Below are 13,934 nucleotides of genomic sequence, written 5' to 3'. Positions count from 1 at the left end.
TAAAGGAGGTAATGTCGGCAGACAAAGACAGTCTGGACCCACAGTTCAGGGATGAGTAAATTATGGAGAGAGACGGTTCATGTTTTGATTAAGAGTATTACCGCCAAGACCATGTAATGGTAATTTTACTTCCATTAATGTTGCACATGATTATGACTTATGTCAGTCAATCATGCTAACGATAATTATCATCGTTAGTCCTGATGTTGTGCAACATATAATGGGAGTATAATTTAAATCACATGGCCTTGGAATTAATATTTTTTACCAAAGCTTGAACCCTCACCCTCCACAACTCGCTTGGCTCTGAAATGTGGGTCTAGAATGTCTTTGTTCGTCAACATTGCTTCCTATGTCGTCTTGTTAAAGTCACTCTGTTCGCTGTGAAACAATATGGTCCTCCGTTAGAATCGGATAAAGATAATTCTTAAGGCAAGTTAGTACAAGAAAAATATTTTGGTATATAACTAACAATGCAACTTACCTTTGAAGAACTTGCAAGTACTTTGAAACAAAGTCGTCCATCTACAAATAGAAGTAGAAATTTTAAAAGTATTCAGCCGACATCCACTACTGGGTGCAACTTAAAAGGTGGTATTAAAAAAAATTGTTGTTACAGATTTCTGCTCATAATGTGACTGTCCTAATCAAAGACACTTTGCCCATGATCATAAGTGAACAAATTCCCTGAAGGCTCAACCCCATGAAGATACAATAATCTATATGGAAAATTTACATGCTGTGCACACTCGCGGTAATTAAATCTATGTTCTTAAATCTTGACTTTTATCTTTGTGCTTCAATTGTACTTGCTCGTGGTGCTCAATCGTTTTCTCTGATTCTAGAAAAAAAAAACATTTTAGTATATAAGCTTTGTCTATGATACCATCCCTATATTATTAATATTTTTCAAATATTTTGACAAATTTAAATATTTAATTAAAAGATAATCTAAAGATGCAATCTATTTTTCAAGCAATTTTACATTTTTTTTCTCATTCATATAATTTTTTTTATTCTTTTGGCCTAAAAACTAGTTTTACTATTCTTCAACAGGGATTAATTACTTGGGAAACAATACTTTCAAGGAAGACACGAGGTTTAGTCCAATTAAATTTAGGTGGATTATCAAGTGGTGGAGCCATCTGAGGTATCTTTAAATAAAGATCACGAGCAAAGTGAAAACAATAACGACATTCAATCTCCAGCGTTCGAGAATCTCCCATTTCCACACAAAAAAGTAACCACCATCAAGGTATCCTCCAGAAGTGGGTTATGGGTTAAAGACTACTCCGATAACATAACAACTCTTATTTCAAGATGACTGCCTTTGTTACTTAATTTTGGAAAGTTCCTAAAGGTAAGTTGCTTTGTTAGTAATATAACCATAATATTTTTCTTGTACTTTCCACTACTAATAAGTGACATCTTATTTAGATTCCACGGGGTGGCCCAGTTGTTCAAGAGTAAACAAAGTGACTCTCACAAGGCCATAAAGGAGGTAATGTCGGCAGACAAAGACAGTCTGGACCCACAGTTCAGGGATGAGTAAATTATGGAGAGAGACGGTTCATGTTTTGATTAAGAGTATTACCGCCAAGACCATGTAATGGTAATTTTACTTCCACTAATGTTGCACATGATTATGACTTATGTCAGTCAATCATGCTAACGATAATTATCATCGTTAGTCCTGATGTTGTGCAACATATAATGGGAGTATAATTTAAATCACATGGCCTTGGAATTAATATTTTTTACCAAAGCTTGAACCCTCACCCTCCACAACTCGCTTGGCTCTGAAATGTGGGTCTAGAATGTCTTTGTTCGTCAACATTGCTTCCTATGTCGTCTTGTTAAAGTCACTCTGTTCGTTGTGAAACAATATGGTCCTCCCTTAGAATCAGATAAAGATAATTCTTAATGCAAGTTAGTACAAGAAAAATATTTTGGTATATAACTAACAATGCAACTTACCTTTGAAGAACTTGCAAGTACTTTGAAACAAAGTCGTCCATCTACAAATAGAAGTAGAAATTTTAAAAGAGTATATCAGCCGACATCCACTACTGGGTGCAACTTTAAAGGTGGTATTAAAAAAAATTGTTGTTACATAATTCTGCTCATAATGTGACTGTCCTAATCAAAGACACTTTGCCCATTATCATAAGTGAACAAGTTCCCTGAAGGCTCAACCCCATGAAGATACAATAATCTATATGGAAAATTTACATGCTGAGCACACTCGCGGTAATTAAATCTATGTTCTTAAATCTTGACTTTTATCTTTGTGCTTCCATTGTACTTGCTCGTGGTGCTCAATCGTTTTCTCTGATTCTAGAAAAAAAAACACATTTTAGTATATAAGCTTTGTCTATGATACCATCCCTATATTATTATTATTTTTCAAATATTTTGACAAATTTAAAAATTTAATTAAAAGATAATCTAAAGATGCAATCTATTTTCCAAGCAATTTTACATTTTTGTTTCTCATTCATATAATTTTTGTATTCTTTTGGCCTAAAAACTAGTTTTACTATTCTTCAACAGGGATTAATTACTTGGGAAACAATACTTTCAAGGAAGACACGAGGTTTAGTCCAATTAAATTTAGGTGGATTATCAAGTGGTGGAGCCATCTGAGGTATCTTTAAATAAAGATCACGAGCAAAGTGAAAACAATAACGACATTCAATCTCCAGCGTTCGAGAATCTCCCATTTCCACACAAAAAAGTAACCACCATCAAGGTATCCTCCAGAAGTGGGTTATGGGTTAAAGACTACTCCGATAACATAACAACTCTTATTTCAAGATGACTGCCTTTGTTACTTAATTTTGGAAAGTTCCTAAAGCTAAGTTGCTTTGTTAGTAATATAACCATAATATTTTTCTTGTACTTTCCACTACTAATAAGTGACATCTTATTTAGATTCCACGGGGTGGCCCAGTTGTTCAAGAGTAAACAAAGTGACTCTCACAAGGCCATAAAGGAGGTAATGTCGGCAGACAAAGACAGTCTGGACCCACAGTTCAGGGATGAGTAAATTATGGAGAGAGACGGTTCATGTTTTGATTAAGAGTATTACCGCCAAGACCATGTAATGGTAATTTTACTTCCACTAATGTTGCACATGATTATGACTTATGTCAGTCAATCATGCTAACGATAATTATCATCGTTAGTCCTGATGTTGTGCAACATATAATGGGAGTATAATTTAAATCACATGGCCTTGGAATTAATATTTTTTACCAAAGCTTGAACCCTCACCCTCCACAACTCGCTTGGCTCTGAAATGTGGGTCTAGAATGTCTTTGTTCGTCAACATTGCTTCCTATGTCGTCTTGTTAAAGTCACTCTGTTCGTTGTGAAACAATATGGTCCTCCCTTAGAATCAGATAAAGATAATTCTTAATGCAAGTTAGTACAAGAAAAATATTTTGGTATATAACTAACAATGCAACTTACCTTTGAAGAACTTGCAAGTACTTTGAAACAAAGTCGTCCATCTACAAATAGAAGTAGAAATTTTAAAAGAGTATATCAGCCGACATCCACTACTGGGTGCAACTTTAAAGGTGGTATTAAAAAAAATTGTTGTTACATAATTCTGCTCATAATGTGACTGTCCTAATCAAAGACACTTTGCCCATTATCATAAGTGAACAAGTTCCCTGAAGGCTCAACCCCATGAAGATACAATAATCTATATGGAAAATTTACATGCTGAGCACACTCGCGGTAATTAAATCTATGTTCTTAAATCTTGACTTTTATCTTTGTGCTTCCATTGTACTTGCTCGTGGTGCTCAATCGTTTTCTCTGATTCTAGAAAAAAAAACACATTTTAGTATATAAGCTTTGTCTATGATACCATCCCTATATTATTATTATTTTTCAAATATTTTGACAAATTTAAAAATTTAATTAAAAGATAATCTAAAGATGCAATCTATTTTCCAAGCAATTTTACATTTTTGTTTCTCATTCATATAATTTTTGTATTCTTTTGGCCTAAAAACTAGTTTTACTATTCTTCAACAGGGATTAATTACTTGGGAAACAATACTTTCAAGGAAGACACGAGGTTTAGTCCAATTAAATTTAGGTGGATTATCAAGTGGTGGAGCCATCTGAGGTATCTTTAAATAAAGATCACGAGCAAAGTGAAAACAATAACGACATTCAATCTCCAGCGTTCGAGAATCTCCCATTTCCACACAAAAAAGTAACCACCATCAAGGTATCCTCCAGAAGTGGGTTATGGGTTAAAGACTACTCCGATAACATAACAACTCTTATTTCAAGATGACTGCCTTTGTTACTTAATTTTGGAAAGTTCCTAAAGCTAAGTTGCTTTGTTAGTAATATAACCATAATATTTTTCTTGTACTTTCCACTACTAATAAGTGACATCTTATTTAGATTCCACGGGGTGGCCCAGTTGTTCAAGAGTAAACAAAGTGACTCTCACAAGGCCATAAAGGAGGTAATGTCGGCAGACAAAGACAGTCTGGACCCACAGTTCAGGGATGAGTAAATTATGGAGAGAGACGGTTCATGTTTTGATTAAGAGTATTACCGCCAAGACCATGTAATGGTAATTTTACTTCCACTAATGTTGCACATGATTATGACTTATGTCAGTCAATCATGCTAACGATAATTATCATCGTTAGTCCTGATGTTGTGCAACATATAATGGGAGTATAATTTAAATCACATGGCCTTGGAATTAATATTTTTTACCAAAGCTTGAACCCTCACCCTCCACAACTCGCTTGGCTCTGAAATGTGGGTCTAGAATGTCTTTGTTCGTCAACATTGCTTCCTATGTCGTCTTGTTAAAGTCACTCTGTTCGTTGTGAAACAATATGGTCCTCCCTTAGAATCAGATAAAGATAATTCTTAATGCAAGTTAGTACAAGAAAAATATTTTGGTATATAACTAACAATGCAACTTACCTTTGAAGAACTTGCAAGTACTTTGAAACAAAGTCGTCCATCTACAAATAGAAGTAGAAATTTTAAAAGAGTATATCAGCCGACATCCACTACTGGGTGCAACTTTAAAGGTGGTATTAAAAAAAATTGTTGTTACATAATTCTGCTCATAATGTGACTGTCCTAATCAAAGACACTTTGCCCATTATCATAAGTGAACAAGTTCCCTGAAGGCTCAACCCCATGAAGATACAATAATCTATATGGAAAATTTACATGCTGAGCACACTCGCGGTAATTAAATCTATGTTCTTAAATCTTGACTTTTATCTTTGTGCTTCCATTGTACTTGCTCGTGGTGCTCAATCGTTTTCTCTGATTCTAGAAAAAAAAACACATTTTAGTATATAAGCTTTGTCTATGATACCATCCCTATATTATTATTATTTTTCAAATATTTTGACAAATTTAAAAATTTAATTAAAAGATAATCTAAAGATGCAATCTATTTTCCAAGCAATTTTACATTTTTGTTTCTCATTCATATAATTTTTGTATTCTTTTGGCCTAAAAACTAGTTTTACTATTCTTCAACAGGGATTAATTACTTGGGAAACAATACTTTCAAGGAAGACACGAGGTTTAGTCCAATTAAATTTAGGTGGATTATCAAGTGGTGGAGCCATCTGAGGTATCTTTAAATAAAGATCACGAGCAAAGTGAAAACAATAACGACATTCAATCTCCAGCGTTCGAGAATCTCCCATTTCCACACAAAAAAGTAACCACCATCAAGGTATCCTCCAGAAGTGGGTTATGGGTTAAAGACTACTCCGATAACATAACAACTCTTATTTCAAGATGACTGCCTTTGTTACTTAATTTTGGAAAGTTCCTAAAGCTAAGTTGCTTTGTTAGTAATATAACCATAATATTTTTCTTGTACTTTCCACTACTAATAAGTGACATCTTATTTAGATTCCACGGGGTGGCCCAGTTGTTCAAGAGTAAACAAAGTGACTCTCACAAGGCCATAAAGGAGGTAATGTCGGCAGACAAAGACAGTCTGGACCCACAGTTCAGGGATGAGTAAATTATGGAGAGAGACGGTTCATGTTTTGATTAAGAGTATTACCGCCAAGACCATGTAATGGTAATTTTACTTCCACTAATGTTGCACATGATTATGACTTATGTCAGTCAATCATGCTAACGATAATTATCATCGTTAGTCCTGATGTTGTGCAACATATAATGGGAGTATAATTTAAATCACATGGCCTTGGAATTAATATTTTTTACCAAAGCTTGAACCCTCACCCTCCACAACTCGCTTGGCTCTGAAATGTGGGTCTAGAATGTCTTTGTTCGTCAACATTGCTTCCTATGTCGTCTTGTTAAAGTCACTCTGTTCGTTGTGAAACAATATGGTCCTCCCTTAGAATCAGATAAAGATAATTCTTAATGCAAGTTAGTACAAGAAAAATATTTTGGTATATAACTAACAATGCAACTTACCTTTGAAGAACTTGCAAGTACTTTGAAACAAAGTCGTCCATCTACAAATAGAAGTAGAAATTTTAAAAGAGTATATCAGCCGACATCCACTACTGGGTGCAACTTTAAAGGTGGTATTAAAAAAAATTGTTGTTACATAATTCTGCTCATAATGTGACTGTCCTAATCAAAGACACTTTGCCCATTATCATAAGTGAACAAGTTCCCTGAAGGCTCAACCCCATGAAGATACAATAATCTATATGGAAAATTTACATGCTGAGCACACTCGCGGTAATTAAATCTATGTTCTTAAATCTTGACTTTTATCTTTGTGCTTCCATTGTACTTGCTCGTGGTGCTCAATCGTTTTCTCTGATTCTAGAAAAAAAAACACATTTTAGTATATAAGCTTTGTCTATGATACCATCCCTATATTATTATTTTTTTTCAAATATTTTGACAAATTTAAAAATTTAATTAAAAGATAATCTAAAGATGCAATCTATTTTCCAAGCAATTTTACATTTTTGTTTCTCATTCATATAATTTTTGTATTCTTTTGGCCTAAAAACTAGTTTTACTATTCTTCAACAGGGATTAATTACTTGGGAAACAATACTTTCAAGGAAGACACGAGGTTTAGTCCAATTAAATTTAGGTGGATTATCAAGTGGTGGAGCCATCTGAGGTATCTTTAAATAAAGATCACGAGCAAAGTGAAAACAATAACGACATTCAATCTCCAGCGTTCGAGAATCTCCCATTTCCACACAAAAAAGTAACCACCATCAAGGTATCCTCCAGAAGTGGGTTATGGGTTAAAGACTACTCCGATAACATAACAACTCTTATTTCAAGATGACTGCCTTTGTTACTTAATTTTGGAAAGTTCCTAAAGCTAAGTTGCTTTGTTAGTAATATAACCATAATATTTTTCTTGTACTTTCCACTACTAATAAGTGACATCTTATTTAGATTCCACGGGGTGGCCCAGTTGTTCAAGAGTAAACAAAGTGACTCTCACAAGGCCATAAAGGAGGTAATGTCGGCAGACAAAGACAGTCTGGACCCACAGTTCAGGGATGAGTAAATTATGGAGAGAGACGGTTCATGTTTTGATTAAGAGTATTACCGCCAAGACCATGTAATGGTAATTTTACTTCCACTAATGTTGCACATGATTATGACTTATGTCAGTCAATCATGCTAACGATAATTATCATCGTTAGTCCTGATGTTGTGCAACATATAATGGGAGTATAATTTAAATCACATGGCCTTGGAATTAATATTTTTTACCAAAGCTTGAACCCTCACCCTCCACAACTCGCTTGGCTCTGAAATGTGGGTCTAGAATGTCTTTGTTCGTCAACATTGCTTCCTATGTCGTCTTGTTAAAGTCACTCTGTTCGTTGTGAAACAATATGGTCCTCCCTTAGAATCAGATAAAGATAATTCTTAATGCAAGTTAGTACAAGAAAAATATTTTGGTATATAACTAACAATGCAACTTACCTTTGAAGAACTTGCAAGTACTTTGAAACAAAGTCGTCCATCTACAAATAGAAGTAGAAATTTTAAAAGAGTATATCAGCCGACATCCACTACTGGGTGCAACTTTAAAGGTGGTATTAAAAAAAATTGTTGTTACATAATTCTGCTCATAATGTGACTGTCCTAATCAAAGACACTTTGCCCATTATCATAAGTGAACAAGTTCCCTGAAGGCTCAACCCCATGAAGATACAATAATCTATATGGAAAATTTACATGCTGAGCACACTCGCGGTAATTAAATCTATGTTCTTAAATCTTGACTTTTATCTTTGTGCTTCCATTGTACTTGCTCGTGGTGCTCAATCGTTTTCTCTGATTCTAGAAAAAAAAACACATTTTAGTATATAAGCTTTGTCTATGATACCATCCCTATATTATTATTTTTTTTCAAATATTTTGACAAATTTAAAAATTTAATTAAAAGATAATCTAAAGATGCAATCTATTTTCCAAGCAATTTTACATTTTTGTTTCTCATTCATATAATTTTTGTATTCTTTTGGCCTAAAAACTAGTTTTACTATTCTTCAACAGGGATTAATTACTTGGGAAACAATACTTTCAAGGAAGACACGAGGTTTAGTCCAATTAAATTTAGGTGGATTATCAAGTGGTGGAGCCATCTGAGGTATCTTTAAATAAAGATCACGAGCAAAGTGAAAACAATAACGACATTCAATCTCCAGCGTTCGAGAATCTCCCATTTCCACACAAAAAAGTAACCACCATCAAGGTATCCTCCAGAAGTGGGTTATGGGTTAAAGACTACTCCGATAACATAACAACTCTTATTTCAAGATGACTGCCTTTGTTACTTAATTTTGGAAAGTTCCTAAAGCTAAGTTGCTTTGTTAGTAATATAACCATAATATTTTTCTTGTACTTTCCACTACTAATAAGTGACATCTTATTTAGATTCCACGGGGTGGCCCAGTTGTTCAAGAGTAAACAAAGTGACTCTCACAAGGCCATAAAGGAGGTAATGTCGGCAGACAAAGACAGTCTGGACCCACAGTTCAGGGATGAGTAAATTATGGAGAGAGACGGTTCATGTTTTGATTAAGAGTATTACCGCCAAGACCATGTAATGGTAATTTTACTTCCACTAATGTTGCACATGATTATGACTTATGTCAGTCAATCATGCTAACGATAATTATCATCGTTAGTCCTGATGTTGTGCAACATATAATGGGAGTATAATTTAAATCACATGGCCTTGGAATTAATATTTTTTACCAAAGCTTGAACCCTCACCCTCCACAACTCGCTTGGCTCTGAAATGTGGGTCTAGAATGTCTTTGTTCGTCAACATTGCTTCCTATGTCGTCTTGTTAAAGTCACTCTGTTCGTTGTGAAACAATATGGTCCTCCCTTAGAATCAGATAAAGATAATTCTTAATGCAAGTTAGTACAAGAAAAATATTTTGGTATATAACTAACAATGCAACTTACCTTTGAAGAACTTGCAAGTACTTTGAAACAAAGTCGTCCATCTACAAATAGAAGTAGAAATTTTAAAAGAGTATATCAGCCGACATCCACTACTGGGTGCAACTTTAAAGGTGGTATTAAAAAAAATTGTTGTTACATAATTCTGCTCATAATGTGACTGTCCTAATCAAAGACACTTTGCCCATTATCATAAGTGAACAAGTTCCCTGAAGGCTCAACCCCATGAAGATACAATAATCTATATGGAAAATTTACATGCTGAGCACACTCGCGGTAATTAAATCTATGTTCTTAAATCTTGACTTTTATCTTTGTGCTTCCATTGTACTTGCTCGTGGTGCTCAATCGTTTTCTCTGATTCTAGAAAAAAAAACACATTTTAGTATATAAGCTTTGTCTATGATACCATCCCTATATTATTATTTTTTTTCAAATATTTTGACAAATTTAAAAATTTAATTAAAAGATAATCTAAAGATGCAATCTATTTTCCAAGCAATTTTACATTTTTGTTTCTCATTCATATAATTTTTGTATTCTTTTGGCCTAAAAACTAGTTTTACTATTCTTCAACAGGGATTAATTACTTGGGAAACAATACTTTCAAGGAAGACACGAGGTTTAGTCCAATTAAATTTAGGTGGATTATCAAGTGGTGGAGCCATCTGAGGTATCTTTAAATAAAGATCACGAGCAAAGTGAAAACAATAACGACATTCAATCTCCAGCGTTCGAGAATCTCCCATTTCCACACAAAAAAGTAACCACCATCAAGGTATCCTCCAGAAGTGGGTTATGGGTTAAAGACTACTCCGATAACATAACAACTCTTATTTCAAGATGACTGCCTTTGTTACTTAATTTTGGAAAGTTCCTAAAGCTAAGTTGCTTTGTTAGTAATATAACCATAATATTTTTCTTGTACTTTCCACTACTAATAAGTGACATCTTATTTAGATTCCACGGGGTGGCCCAGTTGTTCAAGAGTAAACAAAGTGACTCTCACAAGGCCATAAAGGAGGTAATGTCGGCAGACAAAGACAGTCTGGACCCACAGTTCAGGGATGAGTAAATTATGGAGAGAGACGGTTCATGTTTTGATTAAGAGTATTACCGCCAAGACCATGTAATGGTAATTTTACTTCCACTAATGTTGCACATGATTATGACTTATGTCAGTCAATCATGCTAACGATAATTATCATCGTTAGTCCTGATGTTGTGCAACATATAATGGGAGTATAATTTAAATCACATGGCCTTGGAATTAATATTTTTTACCAAAGCTTGAACCCTCACCCTCCACAACTCGCTTGGCTCTGAAATGTGGGTCTAGAATGTCTTTGTTCGTCAACATTGCTTCCTATGTCGTCTTGTTAAAGTCACTCTGTTCGTTGTGAAACAATATGGTCCTCCCTTAGAATCAGATAAAGATAATTCTTAATGCAAGTTAGTACAAGAAAAATATTTTGGTATATAACTAACAATGCAACTTACCTTTGAAGAACTTGCAAGTACTTTGAAACAAAGTCGTCCATCTACAAATAGAAGTAGAAATTTTAAAAGAGTATATCAGCCGACATCCACTACTGGGTGCAACTTTAAAGGTGGTATTAAAAAAAATTGTTGTTACATAATTCTGCTCATAATGTGACTGTCCTAATCAAAGACACTTTGCCCATTATCATAAGTGAACAAGTTCCCTGAAGGCTCAACCCCATGAAGATACAATAATCTATATGGAAAATTTACATGCTGAGCACACTCGCGGTAATTAAATCTATGTTCTTAAATCTTGACTTTTATCTTTGTGCTTCCATTGTACTTGCTCGTGGTGCTCAATCGTTTTCTCTGATTCTAGAAAAAAAAACACATTTTAGTATATAAGCTTTGTCTATGATACCATCCCTATATTATTATTTTTTTTCAAATATTTTGACAAATTTAAAAATTTAATTAAAAGATAATCTAAAGATGCAATCTATTTTCCAAGCAATTTTACATTTTTGTTTCTCATTCATATAATTTTTGTATTCTTTTGGCCTAAAAACTAGTTTTACTATTCTTCAACAGGGATTAATTACTTGGGAAACAATACTTTCAAGGAAGACACGAGGTTTAGTCCAATTAAATTTAGGTGGATTATCAAGTGGTGGAGCCATCTGAGGTATCTTTAAATAAAGATCACGAGCAAAGTGAAAACAATAACGACATTCAATCTCCAGCGTTCGAGAATCTCCCATTTCCACACAAAAAAGTAACCACCATCAAGGTATCCTCCAGAAGTGGGTTATGGGTTAAAGACTACTCCGATAACATAACAACTCTTATTTCAAGATGACTGCCTTTGTTACTTAATTTTGGAAAGTTCCTAAAGCTAAGTTGCTTTGTTAGTAATATAACCATAATATTTTTCTTGTACTTTCCACTACTAATAAGTGACATCTTATTTAGATTCCACGGGGTGGCCCAGTTGTTCAAGAGTAAACAAAGTGACTCTCACAAGGCCATAAAGGAGGTAATGTCGGCAGACAAAGACAGTCTGGACCCACAGTTCAGGGATGAGTAAATTATGGAGAGAGACGGTTCATGTTTTGATTAAGAGTATTACCGCCAAGACCATGTAATGGTAATTTTACTTCCACTAATGTTGCACATGATTATGACTTATGTCAGTCAATCATGCTAACGATAATTATCATCGTTAGTCCTGATGTTGTGCAACATATAATGGGAGTATAATTTAAATCACATGGCCTTGGAATTAATATTTTTTACCAAAGCTTGAACCCTCACCCTCCACAACTCGCTTGGCTCTGAAATGTGGGTCTAGAATGTCTTTGTTCGTCAACATTGCTTCCTATGTCGTCTTGTTAAAGTCACTCTGTTCGTTGTGAAACAATATGGTCCTCCCTTAGAATCAGATAAAGATAATTCTTAATGCAAGTTAGTACAAGAAAAATATTTTGGTATATAACTAACAATGCAACTTACCTTTGAAGAACTTGCAAGTACTTTGAAACAAAGTCGTCCATCTACAAATAGAAGTAGAAATTTTAAAAGAGTATATCAGCCGACATCCACTACTGGGTGCAACTTTAAAGGTGGTATTAAAAAAAATTGTTGTTACATAATTCTGCTCATAATGTGACTGTCCTAATCAAAGACACTTTGCCCATTATCATAAGTGAACAAGTTCCCTGAAGGCTCAACCCCATGAAGATACAATAATCTATATGGAAAATTTACATGCTGAGCACACTCGCGGTAATTAAATCTATGTTCTTAAATCTTGACTTTTATCTTTGTGCTTCCATTGTACTTGCTCGTGGTGCTCAATCGTTTTCTCTGATTCTAGAAAAAAAAACACATTTTAGTATATAAGCTTTGTCTATGATACCATCCCTATATTATTATTTTTTTTCAAATATTTTGACAAATTTAAAAATTTAATTAAAAGATAATCTAAAGATGCAATCTATTTTCCAAGCAATTTTACATTTTTGTTTCTCATTCATATAATTTTTGTATTCTTTTGGCCTAAAAACTAGTTTTACTATTCTTCAACAGGGATTAATTACTTGGGAAACAATACTTTCAAGGAAGACACGAGGTTTAGTCCAATTAAATTTAGGTGGATTATCAAGTGGTGGAGCCATCTGAGGTATCTTTAAATAAAGATCACGAGCAAAGTGAAAACAATAACGACATTCAATCTCCAGCGTTCGAGAATCTCCCATTTCCACACAAAAAAGTAACCACCATCAAGGTATCCTCCAGAAGTGGGTTATGGGTTAAAGACTACTCCGATAACATAACAACTCTTATTTCAAGATGACTGCCTTTGTTACTTAATTTTGGAAAGTTCCTAAAGCTAAGTTGCTTTGTTAGTAATATAACCATAATATTTTTCTTGTACTTTCCACTACTAATAAGTGACATCTTATTTAGATTCCACGGGGTGGCCCAGTTGTTCAAGAGTAAACAAAGTGACTCTCACAAGGCCATAAAGGAGGTAATGTCGGCAGACAAAGACAGTCTGGACCCACAGTTCAGGGATGAGTAAATTATGGAGAGAGACGGTTCATGTTTTGATTAAGAGTATTACCGCCAAGACCATGTAATGGTAATTTTACTTCCACTAATGTTGCACATGATTATGACTTATGTCAGTCAATCATGCTAACGATAATTATCATCGTTAGTCCTGATGTTGTGCAACATATAATGGGAGTATAATTTAAATCACATGGCCTTGGAATTAATATTTTTTACCAAAGCTTGAACCCTCACCCTCCACAACTCGCTTGGCTCTGAAATGTGGGTCTAGAATGTCTTTGTTCGTCAACATTGCTTCCTATGTCGTCTTGTTAAAGTCACTCTGTTCGTTGTGAAACAATATGGTCCTCCCTTAGAATCAGATAAAGATAATTCTTAATGCAAGTTAGTACAAGAAAAATATTTTGGTATAT

The sequence above is a fragment of the Vicia villosa genome, linkage group LG6 (assembly GCF_029867415.1).
Source record: "Vicia villosa cultivar HV-30 ecotype Madison, WI linkage group LG6, Vvil1.0, whole genome shotgun sequence".
In the NCBI taxonomy this organism is placed as follows: domain Eukaryota; kingdom Viridiplantae; phylum Streptophyta; class Magnoliopsida; order Fabales; family Fabaceae; genus Vicia; species Vicia villosa.
Note: the sequence above shows the minus strand (reverse complement) of the source record.